The sequence below is a fragment of the Scatophagus argus genome, chromosome 1 (genome assembly GCF_020382885.2).
Source record: "Scatophagus argus isolate fScaArg1 chromosome 1, fScaArg1.pri, whole genome shotgun sequence".
NCBI lineage: Eukaryota > Metazoa > Chordata > Actinopteri > Scatophagidae > Scatophagus > Scatophagus argus.
In genome coordinates, this window is record NC_058493.1 from 10919534 (window position 1) to 10932004 (window position 12471).

General features: G+C 42.5%; 1 long non-coding RNA gene across 1 annotated transcript; it reads right to left on the bottom strand.

Moving 5' to 3' along the window:
* Positions 1-484: 484 nt before the first annotated feature.
* Positions 485-6423, bottom strand: LOC124058587. Its single transcript, XR_006843333.1, has 3 exons — positions 6268-6423; positions 6040-6131; positions 485-1018 (listed from the first exon to the last, which is right to left on the bottom strand). It is a non-coding gene; the product is annotated as an uncharacterized LOC124058587 (long non-coding RNA).
* Positions 6424-12471: the final 6048 nt, after the last annotated feature.

A 12471-nucleotide genomic window follows, 5' to 3' on the forward strand; every position in this document is an offset into this window, starting at 1 on the left:
CAGGACAGCAGTTATGGAGGACGACTGCTCAGCTCTGGTCTGCTGGCTGCCTGTTCTTTAAGGTGTAACAGAAACAATCCAATTAAGTGGTGGATCGCCTTTCACACAGATTACTGAGCATCTGTCAGTCCTGCTGGAGGGGGCAGGGACAAGGTCTACTGCTGGAACACACAACAGTCTACAGGCCACCAGGCAGTCATGCTGGCACACACAAATTTTACAGATCTTTAAGACAATCTGATAGTGTTATAAAGTTTACCAGAGTCTGCTCATGTTTAGTGATACTGTAGTGATACTACTTGTCCAAATGACGAAACAGCATTGGCCTTTAAACACATCCAAGAGTCTAATTAGAAACAACTACAAAATCAATAAATAAATAAATAAAATCCATGAAGCAAAATGTTTAAAGTACAATTTACTTATTTGAACACAATATGTTTGAGAGGAGACTTTCAAGTTAAATCAGTCTTGGCTTTTCTTCTATTTTTATTTGATCCACTAATCAACTGTTAATCTCACTTGGGGGTCTTTTATTTTGAAAATCTTCAGCAGCTGTATAGCAGAGACTTTGTAGGTTGTCCTATTGTATGCAGACAAATACATAATAGACAATTTATATATAGGTCTTTACTAACAGACTGTCCCCACACCTGGAGTGATCTGTATGTCACAATAAGACACTGACACCAGCTACCTGAAGAAAAGGCCTAAACTCGACAACCTCACGCTCAAACCAGCTTTTGATGTCTGCATGTCATCTCTGTGTATCTTCTATGATGTCAGTCACTTGTTTGTTCTCCCTGGTTCCTTTCTACCAGCTCGTGTCTTTCAGCATGCCACTGACTCTCCATACAGCTCGGCTCGTCAGGATGGTGTTGTGTTCTGGTCTCCGTGGGGCTCGGGGGCCCGAGTGATGCCGCCTCACGTTCACCCCGGGTGAAAGGTGAGAACTCTGAGAACAGAGCGTTCTGGTCTGCTAGATAAGACCTGCCTGCTCTGTTCTGCATGCTTGAGTCTGGGCAAGGGGTGACAGGAGGGGTGGGGACAAGAAAAGGTGAGAAGGAGAGAGAAATTAGAGAAAAAGATTTGTGCAACTGAGGACAAATGAGAGATTTTCACTGCTATAGAAAAGCTGCTGTTAAGTTTACATTCAGAAATAGCCTGGATTTTTGTTGGTGTATTCACTGTGAAGACACAACTACTGGGGTGCTGTTGAATGTGTGTGTACTCGCCACAAATAGTTAAACCACTAATGGTTTGGTAATAAAACCAAAACACAAGACGTCTGCTTGCTGAATCTTTATTTTTGAGCTCTAAATATGTAAGATGTGCAGCCATGGAGGCTTTTTTTAAAGCATTTGGCTTTGACAGAGCTAGAGTAATGTAATTAATTACATTTGTTGTTGACTAATTTACAAATTAATGTAATCCTTTTTAAACGTGCAATATGGAAATGGTACTTGACATTTTTCAAACAACACTAATATATCAGAAGAAAAAAAAGGTCAGAAGGTGGCACATTAAATTATTAGACTTCTTGTTAGGCCTATATTTTGGAATTTTTCATTTTGAATTCAATTCAAAGGGACATTTGTAACATCCATCCATCCATTTTCTATACCGCTTATCCGCCAGGGTCGCAGGGGAGCTGGAGCCTATCCCAGCGGTCGCCAGTCAATCGCAGGCCCAACACACAAAGACAGACAACCACACACTCACACACTCACACCTAGGGGCAATTTAGAGTAGCCAATTAACCTAATGTGCATGTTTTTGGTATTGTGGGAAATGTATTATTTATAGAGATAAAATAGTTTTATCTCAGTGAGAAAAGTGAATAACTGACTTGTGCTTCTGGGTCAAGTTTGTGCGTCACTGCACAAGGCAGGAGTCAAGTGGACCTTAAATGTGTCCAACAGTTGGATGCATTTCAGTTTTGTTGGTTGCAATGCATCACTGCCTTTCATCTTTATTGCCCCCCTATGTTGTTTAATAAAACTGAAATGGCATATAGTACTCCAAGTACTATTACTGTTACTACTAATAAAAGTAGTAGCCTTAAAATATGTCAGTGAATTTCAGTGGAGCCTCACAGACAACTTGGTGCTCTTGTTTTATGGGGAGCACAAAACACAGAAAGCTCCTACACAGCCTAATGATTCTGAAGCAGTGCAGCTAGAGTGGCTGATCTGAGGAGCAGAATAACATAACTTACTGTACATTACTTTACACTCCCATTGTAAATTCAAATGTAGTGAGACAGGTCAAATTTCACTGATATATCATTCTGTAGGCACGCTGTTTGCCTGTTATTTGACACTTGTCCTTTCTGTCTGTCAACTAATGATGGAGCATAGAGCAGTTATTTCAAAAGTGGGGGCTGTGCAAAGTAAAGGATACCAAGAAATAAAAAAAAAAAGTTGCAGCCATGCTTCATGGCTGTCTTCAAAACAAAACAGATGCGCTTTAATTTATGGCCACTTTCTGTGATTGGAGAAGAAAGCTCAGAATCGATCTGGGGCCTCTCTCTTTCACCTGTTAAGAGCTTTCCTCGTAATTGGCTGCTGCCATCACGGCTACTGCCAAAACTGCAGGCTCCTCTGTTGCACAATAGTATGTTAAAGTATGTGTAAACTGCGTCTATTTTTCTTCTGCTCTGGCTATTGATTTTTAAATGAAGTATCAAAGAAAATCAATAGTAATCAACAAATAGAAGGCAACACGCTGTAGTGTCAGATCCTGGGGCACAGCTTAATCAATTTAGATGCCTGTCACAACATGGGGACGAAAGGGAGACATAAAAAAAAGTTGAGAACCTGTTTTGAATGGAAAGTGAGTTGTGGGATGAGCCATTCGTCAGAGATGAAGGCAGATTAGAAGAGAGAGATGTCAAGCTACACAAACCTATCCACCCCCTCTTCCGCTTCCTCCTTGCTCCTTCCCTCTCTCCCCTGGCCTGTGACAGAGCGCTCAGCCATAGTTTGGGGCGATTCATGTAAAAACATTACAGTATCCCTCAAGACGGGAGTCAGGTTACACCCAGACGAGGTCTTTCCAAAGGAACCTGTCCAAAATGCTTAATGAAGCTCCAAGTGAACTGTGGAACAGGTAGTCTACCTGCCACTCACTGTCAACACCTAGCCATCTGTCAACGTCACACGTCTCCCTTCTCGCTGCATACCTGAATGTCGAGCCAGTGTTGGGCCTATGATGGCTGGTTGCACAGACGCACAGGGCAAGAAGTCAGTAACCAGACCCTGAATCACTGAATCATATTTTTTTAATAGGTGAAGGCAGTCACAGTGTGAATGGGGGCCAAACAATTGACCAGTATCTATTTGAGATGTTTGCCCAAACTTTGTTCGTTGATCCTGAAGGCTGTCTTCTCTTTTCAAGAGTTTAAATGGACCTTTTTTTTATTATTATTCGGACAGTCATCTCAGTGTCAATAAATTAGAGGACTGTAATGCATCAATGACATGTCTGGGTATGGTGTCTGATGACAGAGTGGTCGAGTATTTTATGCCTGAATTTCTACTGTTCTACACTCAAATAAAGGAAAACCCTCCAAGGAATCTTTAAAAAAATAACAAGTTTGTTTCATGTCTCATGTCTGTTTTGCAAGAAGCTGTAAAGCTGTGGTTAGGGTTTGAAATTGGCAGTGATAAGATTTAAGAGTGAGGATTACACAGTTGGAATATGGGACCAAACCCAATCCAGTAGCAAGCAGTTTGTAAATGTACATCAACGTGTAGCTGATTTGGTGGTGGGCATTCAGAGCAACTCTACTGTACAGCACACTTCTGACTATGGTCACACTGAACCCCAAAATCAATCAAACAACCTCTGGGCAATATTCTACTGAGGGTGTTACCATGGTTTCTCCTTAAGCTCTCCTTATGTCTGGTCAAAATTCACCCAGCTCAGGCAAATCTCTTTTCACTTCAATTCATTCTTAATACAAAAGGACAGGAAGCTGTGCCAGGCCTCCCTTCAGGCTACAGTTTTTAAGTACATTTGAAACTGTGGCCAAGTTTGTGTTTTTGCTGTTGCAGGTCTGTGGTGGACAACTGCCCCCCCCCCCCCCAACAGTGCTATCAACTCACCACCCAGTACACCACCAGGAGCAGACTGCTGTACCAGGCCTCCCCCCAGGCCACAGCGTCGAGAAAGTGACAACATAAGGTCCATTCTGTTCCCTGTCACTCACAGCCTCAGGCCCACTGGTAAATGGAAAAGGCTTTTAGAGGCTGTAAATGGGGAATAGAAGCAGAGAGGGAGGTGGGTCACCATGGACATTTCAGAGTGTGTGTGTGAGTGTGTATGTGTGTGTGTCTGTCTGTATTTTTGTGTTTGTGTGCAAGCATATAGCAAGTCCCGTGTATTTATATGTGTGCGTGTGTGTGTGTGTGTCCAGCAGACCTATAGAGCATGCACAGCAGGGAGCTGGGGAGACCAGGTTGCTGCAGAGGTGAGGCTGGATTAGCCTTTTTAAATAGAGCATGCCATGTAACCTGTGAAACAGTGTGACTGTGTCCACACACCCTATTGTTAGCACTCACCGTTCCTGAGAGAGATCTGTCTTATGTCTTATTTTTATAACTAACCTTGAGACCAGCTTTGTTTGCAGCAAGTAAGAGTCTCCACTCTTTACTCGCCGTTTGTGTCTACAATACATCTCTATTGCTAAAACAAATTTTGTTACATGGGACGTGGTGTTTCATCATCATCCACGGTAATAAATGACCTGTTTTTTGTCATCTGGAGTCTCTATAGTGGATGAATTATATTTTACATGTAGGCTCATGCAATACCTCGCACATATACATTTCCTTGTGATAACAAACCATGCAACTTAAACATTATTCATAGCATGACTGGGTCACTACACATTGTGAGAAATGCAATGCAGTGAATGCATGCACTCACAATGCCTTTAAGCAGATATATGTCCTCTGTCAGTGCCTGGTAAGCAGCGCTGAAACCAAAATTCCTCAGTGATCTCTTTTTATGACAGGGTTGCCTGGATCAATCCCACAAAGGGGTGAATGTAAGGACAGTTTTGATTAATTGTTTATTAGTGGAGCTTTGAAGCTTTGTGTTTTCCCCCTCTTTGCTGCAGCTGATCACCAATATTTATAACCCATCAGCCCATTTAACTGGGATCAGTCTAGATGTAATATATTGCTGTGCAATTGGTTCTCATTAACCTTAAGGACTGTAAAGCTGTCGTTGAGGAACAGCGTAATACTCACCTTCAGGAGGGGGGCAAACTGTAGTTCACTCTGGGCAACTAAAGTATAAAACTCCACAATGTCACATCTCAGATTTTTTTAAATCCACACTGATCCAGTTCTTGCCTCCTGGAGCAAAAACTCTATAACTAAAGAAAAAAGGAAAACCCAACTGGATGCAAAATAATTTTTCATCCCTCTGTCTGCAGAAAAAGGAATGTACATGTAAACAGTAATACTTCATGAATGTGCATAGAAAATGTACACTTGCTTTTGCATATAAGTGCATCAGCACAAATTTGGCACACAGGTGCCTGTGCATATGCATGGCCACAACTCACATGTGCTAAATTAGACAGAGTTTTACAGTTCATCTGCAGTCTGTGTTGTTTGGACCTTTGGGACCTCACATTTGCATGTCAACATGTTATATCCGCTTAATCTTGCAAGCGTGAAATGACATTGAATCACATCATCAATTTAAGTCTCCGAGAAGCGCTGAGACTTGGGCTGAAACCTTGTTTGGAACATTTTTTCTTTCTTACTTTCTTTATTTCTTAACTGTTCTTTCTTTTGTTTGAAAGTTGTGTGGTCCTTGACCCTTGTGTAATCACTTGTAATTCACAAAAGAAAAAGAAAGAAAAGTTGAAAACAAGAAAGAAAAAAAAAACACTTCCTTCTTAATTCCTTAACACTACTTTAGAGATACAAGCTTTCTGTGTAACAAGAGTGATGGATTGACTGTGGTGTGTCGCGGGGTTGTCGGTGGTGAGTGTGATGATAGTCAGCTGAAGCCTCTCACCTGTCGCTGCTGAGGCAAAGTGAGGGGATGACTGGCGCCGGCCCAGTCTAAACAGGAGTCGGCCCTCGCTGTCTGGACAGGTCTGCTTCACACTGAGCATATCATAGGGAGGGAGAGGGAGGGAGAGAGAGAGAGAGAAAGAGTGAGAAATTCTGACCGTTTCCACACAGGAATCCCTAGACAACCTTCACACAAATCTCTCATGCTCAACTAAAGGTTTGTACAGACCACTGATGTTCTGCCCAGTTTCATCTTGATTTTTCAAATGCACACTCTAAGAAACGTCTTCGCTCCTTTTGCCGGTGGACTGGATCTGCACCATGACACACTCCCAGGCAAAAGCCCTGATGTTTGGATGCAAGTATGTGAGTGTGTGCCTCAGCAGGATATGTGTGTGAGAGTGATGGCGGAGATGAACCATCTGTTTGGCTGAATTTGGGCGTGCTTGATATCCCCTCTGCCTTGGCGTGGCTGTCCCACAGATGTTTTGGTTGTTTTTAGCACTGCTTTGTTTTTCATCTCCCCTCGTCTGTTTAGAACTGAAGGGATTATAATATAAGCCATCCACTGTGGGACATTTGAAGAAGTGTTAGTTAAGTCCTTGTGTGGTGCCCCTTCTATAAAACTGTCTGTGCCATCCCACTTATCTTGGGGCCATTCAAACGCAACATTACAGTATGAAGCCAGATGAAGAAAAAGCCTCGGTGTCCTTTTGTTATTTCTTTGAGCACAAACTGAAACATAAGCACTTCACTGCACTGCACTTCACTTCACTTGTTTAACGTTTATTTCATTGTACCAATGAGGTCAGCATTGCAAGACATTACCAGCTTTTCTATTGGTTAAATTTTAAGATACCAATATAGTTTACTTTCCTGGCTTGGTTGCGATTATGGTAACTGTTTCCTTGTCAAATTAGACAATTGATAAAATGTTTGTCTTTGTAGTTCATACAGCATTTGCAGAATGCTTGTCCGATACTGTGCTGAAGCCTCTGGGAAACATTTGTGTATGCTTGAGAGGTCAAGATCCGCTCTCAGCTGCAGAACAACAATGTGGAAACTGCAGCGGTGCCTTGCAGAAGAACACTTAGAGAGTGGAGATTTGCTTTTACACTGACTTTTTCTATGTGTAGAGCACACTTTGACATTTTGTGAAGCGTGCGGTGCAGCAAACAATATATCATGTGAAAAGAATGTTTATACATCAAAGGTCTTGTACAACTACCGTATCCACACTGACTCCTATTCAACGTCTCAGATTACGCAATTTAGGAATTTTCAGCTTGCATCATGTTGGAATTCCAGCCACTGACCACACATCATTTAAGTACTCTTTTTCAAGCAAGGCCATTTAGGATGTGAGAACAAATGCAAGAAACACAACAGTTCCCTGAATGGGTTTGGCATGGATCTGATTGTGATTAAGACGGCAAAATGATTTTATTCAATTAATAACCTTCTTTTGTGGAAAATGTTAACTGGGATTAGTCACAGGAGTCTCCCCAGAAACATTTTTTTTGTTTCCCCCGACCTATCTTTTTTTTTTTTTTTTTTTTTGCGATCTGGGTCATGCTGACTGAGAGAATCTTCTGGAATCTGTTGTATCCAGTTTATCTTCTTTTTTACCTACAGAGCCTCTTTAGCTTGGTGTTAGTGGGATCTCACTGAACAGTCTTATCTGCTGCTGACCAGGCTGAGTTATCAGTTCTGGCCTGCCTCAGGTATAAAGACCTCAGACCCCACACACACTGGAGGGGAGAGGGAAGGTTGGAATTTAGCCTGCTCTTGACGTATTCTTCTTGTTCCTACAATAATCAAACACAATCTAAATAAAATACACTTGCTACTTACACTGTAACATGACAGCAGTATTTCATCACGTTTATCTGATATGAATATTTGCTGTGGGCGTCACCCATGCTTTGCTTGAAATTCCCTACTCCAGTATTACAGTATCTAAACTGGGCCCAACTATTTGAGTACAAATTAGTCAATTGTTATTCTTGTCAAAGAAGGGTAATAAGCCCACACATGCCCCATGTGTTTTGAGTTGGCCTGAATGAGTGAGTGAGTGGGGTGGGTAGTGTTGACTCTTTGCTGAAAAGTGGCCTTGATCCATCTCTGCATGGTCACTTCCAGGTCAGGCCGTAGGGAGAGACGGTGAGGGGCGTGGAGGGGGGGAAAGCAGGATATCAGAGACAGGCCAAATAAACAAACCTGTCAGCCGTAGCATGGCCCTCTGACCTCCCCTGTCCCATCTGTTTTCTTATCTACGCCTCTGCTAATACTGAGAACAAGTGACACCTCTCTCTGGCAAGCACTCACTGTTTTCCTTCCACTTAGCCACGGCAGAGCTGCACAAGATATGCACATGGTGAGAAAGATGATATCTTATGGCTTGTAGAGGCAGAGCAATGCTGGCAGAGGAGAAGCTTCTCATTATCTGGACTATAAACATATTATTCTGCACTCATAATTATAAAAATACATAAATACTACATGGCTCAAAGTTGTTTTCTTTATTATTTAAGGCCATGAATTCACTCGACTAGCTGGAGAGGACATAAAAAATGAGAATATGATTTTTGGACTTGTGGAGTATGATGATCATGAGTCATGTAAACCTTGTTACTGTCAGTGTTTTACCCCCGTTCCCTCCCTTTGAATTCAGTCAGTAAGGTCAAACAAGATAGATTACACAAGTTGCTGTTGTGTTTATAAATACAGACATACACTGTCCTCACTCCTCACCCTCTCACCAGCTGTTGTGGTACAGTCTCCAACAAAGCTGAAGAGCCATCAACTAAGCAAGGGGGCGGAGGGGATAGGTGGTTGATGGTGCCAATCATTGGCCAGGGCAGAGGAGCAGGGGCCTGTTAATGAATCTCCCAAGAGATGAGGGAGATTGCAGGGATGGAGTGAAGAGGAGGAGCTGCAACAGGAGAAGAGTCACCAGAGGCAGAGTTTGTGTGTTTGGGTCTATATGTGTGTGTGTGTGTGTGTGTGTGTGTGTGTGCATGCAGAGGAGGGAGAGGCATGGGGATGGGGGGCTTGAGTGAAGGTGAAGGTGGTGTGTGTGTGGGGGGGTTACAAGCTGTCACACTGCAGGAAAGTCTGCTCCAGTAAGTCACATCTGCCAGCATGCACAAGGGCCGTGCCTGAGGGCTGCAGGGTCAGAGGGCAAGACGTCCCCCTGCAGAGCACTCAGATCACATATCCACTCCAGTCAATAAACCGGCTGCTGTCACTGTTACAGACACTGACAATACTGCTCTTTTTTCTATAAACTCAACTGTGCAACTACATCACATTGATTTACAGCATATTTGGTTCTGCTTTATGTCTTATTCAAAGATTCAAAGATTCATGCAGAGACATCATGTGCTGCTGATAAAGTAGTTTAACGAGGATGAATGTTCTTTTATTTTTATAAAGACACTCTTTTTGCCATAATTACATATTTCGTTATACCTGGAACTCCTTTAATGAATTTTACAAATTTAAAGTGGAATGAAATCAAAACACACACTGCAAAGATCCAACAGTGAGGACAGATGTGGCAGGCTGACAACTGTACCTTGTGTTAGGAGATGCAAGCTTGACTCAATTTGTGTTCATCTTGGCTGATCGAAACCTGGTTTGTTTACCTCTGAGCTACCAAAGGCTCATGGCTCCTAAGCAGTGTGGAGGCCCTGTGAACAGCACTTTTGTGTTGTAATCCTGACACTGCAAGAAACTTGGTGTATAAATGTTATTCTGGTGTCAGAGTTGCTTTTTTTTTTTAAAGTTGAATTTCAGTGCAGAGGGAGGGAAGATGATTCCTTGTCAAAGCTGGTTAAGAGGCTTCTTGACCATCATGTAAAGAAATACAACCTCCTGCTGTGCTGACTTCTGAAAAATCAGCAAAGGCAATGTTTTTTTCTTAGACTTAAACACCATCTCTCATGTCCTGGAGCCACGCTAACTTAAAGTTTGTTTTCTCTGGTTTATCTGATCTTGTACCCTATCCCTACTCAAATGAAATGCAAGTGGAGACTTCAGCCAGCACCCCTCCTTTTCCAAACCCACCCCACTGTTGCCCCTCCACTTTCTGACCCTCCCTTGCCTCTGCCCATCTAGTTTGGCAAAGCCCATGACCTCGAAGTGCAGCTCCCTCAGTGACCGGTAATGGTTTATTTTGTGTCAAAGTGCATTTTGGTTCCCCTCTGCTCACATTTTCAGGACAAATCCAGCAGTTGTGCAACTCGAACCAGTCATGAGCTCACATGTTTACAATGCAGGGCTGCCATTGTTTGTCACACCTTTCAAATAAAAGGTAGCCAAGATGGACAGTGTTTACAGGGTGCTGGGAGCTGTCGGAGGCTGTGGCTGGCAGCTCTGTCCACTGGGATGGTGTTTGGAGGCTAATTTGATGGTTGTTGAGTCCTCCCCCGCCTCTCTACCGCAGCAGAATCGTTCCTGTCTGGAATCTTCATGGTCACTTCGTGGCTGGTACATTACTGGGTTTTAAACAATAGTTTTTGACATTCACTGAACTTTTTTCACTGACAGTGCTACTGCTGGGAAGATGGGAATAAATCAAACTTGCAAGAAGTTGTTCTACTATTTCTGTCATATTGTGTTCTGAACTTTGATATGATGTGTTGATTGAAAATTTATTTTCAAAGGGTGAATGTTGAATGATGTAAATGTAATTGTGGAAATGGTGAGAATGCAGGATAGCCCATTACCAAATGCATTTTGGTCATTTACATCTGATCAAGGCCACATCTTACCATGAGATCAACACAATACATTGCCCAAGTGATTAGGTGTATTTTTCAGTTAAATTATTGCTGCCTGAACCATCATCAAAATCAAAATCATCAAAGCAGGGAAAGAAAGAATGTTAATATTTTTACTTTCCATGGTTGCTTGGATCATGCAGATCCAAGCAACCATGGGTAAAACACTGACAGTAACAAGCTTGTTGAATCTGCATACGTTGGCCAGACTTTCCATGGTTGCTTGGATCACCTCACACAAAAAATTATCACATTGAGAAAAAAAGTTATTATAAAATTTTATAAAATTTTTAGGATTAATTAAAATTTATGGGATTATCTTAACTGTTCGTGAACTCATTTACCTTTCCACTGCATTGGACAGTTTGTGTAAACATTTTCAAGTAGCCATGATGGCTGCAGGTGCATTTATAATTCAAATATAGTGAATTAAACAGCAGGACTTTGGTGCAGCTGTATGGAACTCCTAAGGGCATTTCTCACAGCTTGACTAAGCATTTGTTTGGTTATGCTGAAATGTGTGTGACGGCGTGTCAGTTTCTATCACACAGTGTGTTTCTGTGTCAAATGTGCTGTAACAGTAGCAAGCCTGACTGCCCTGCACCATTCCCACTGCTCTCAGATCAGCTCCCTCCCCAGTTGTTCTCCATCTGTTGCCTGAGATCTTACAGGATGAGCATCTTCAGTTCTCCCATTTCTCCCGTTGTCCTCCTCCTCCTGTTCTGTCTCCCATTTCCCTTCCTCCACTATAGTTCTTCATCTTCACCCTCCCTTACCCCCCTCTCCCTCCTCCTCCTCCTCCTCCTCCTCCCTCAATGTCAACTAATTATGGGGGTGAGGAAAGGGCAGTACAAAGACCTCGTCTGGCCCACCCACTGACCCTGTTCCACCCTATTCTGAGCCATCATTTCTAGCCATTAGCCCTGTCTTAGTCTTTTGATTAGGGCCAAGACCCCTTAGACACAAAGGGCTAATCATGGGATACAACTGGCTGCGTTGTGTCACTCATCTTTGGGATTGTCCCCTTCCCGTCCCACCCTGCCCACCTCTCTTGTTTGCCTTTGGTCTGTTGCCCAAGAACTGAGCCTCTAATCTAGTCACTGGTCAGCGAGGCAAACAGTCTGTCTCAGTCAGCCTACCCTGAGCCTGTCATTAAAAGAGATATGGGCTTTCTGACCTGCTATATCTGTATCTGTCCCCAGTGGCTTTACATCTATCCATTTTATTTTAAAATACTAAAACCATTCGGGGGTGTCAGCTAAAGAGTTTTTCTTCCCTCATAAATGATGTTTAAGGTGTCACGTGTGGATGTCAACAGTAGCTATCCTGACTTTAAAAATATAATAAAATTCGTATTTGTAAAATATGGTACGATTAAGGTAAGAAGAAAACAGTCAATGTTGGGGGAAATAAATCATCATTGCAGTTAAAAAAGAACATTAATTGCAAGAACGAAACTTTGGTCGCTTGCCTGAAAGTCTGAATGAGCTGCAAGTCCATCCACCATCTCCGACCTCCTACTTTCCACCTTGCTACGTGTTGAGCTACTCCTGGCTGGCTCTGCCATTGGACAAAATGGTGACATGCACAGAGATCCAATTTGAAATGTAATATATTGGGAAACTAGATTGATAAATGCATCATAT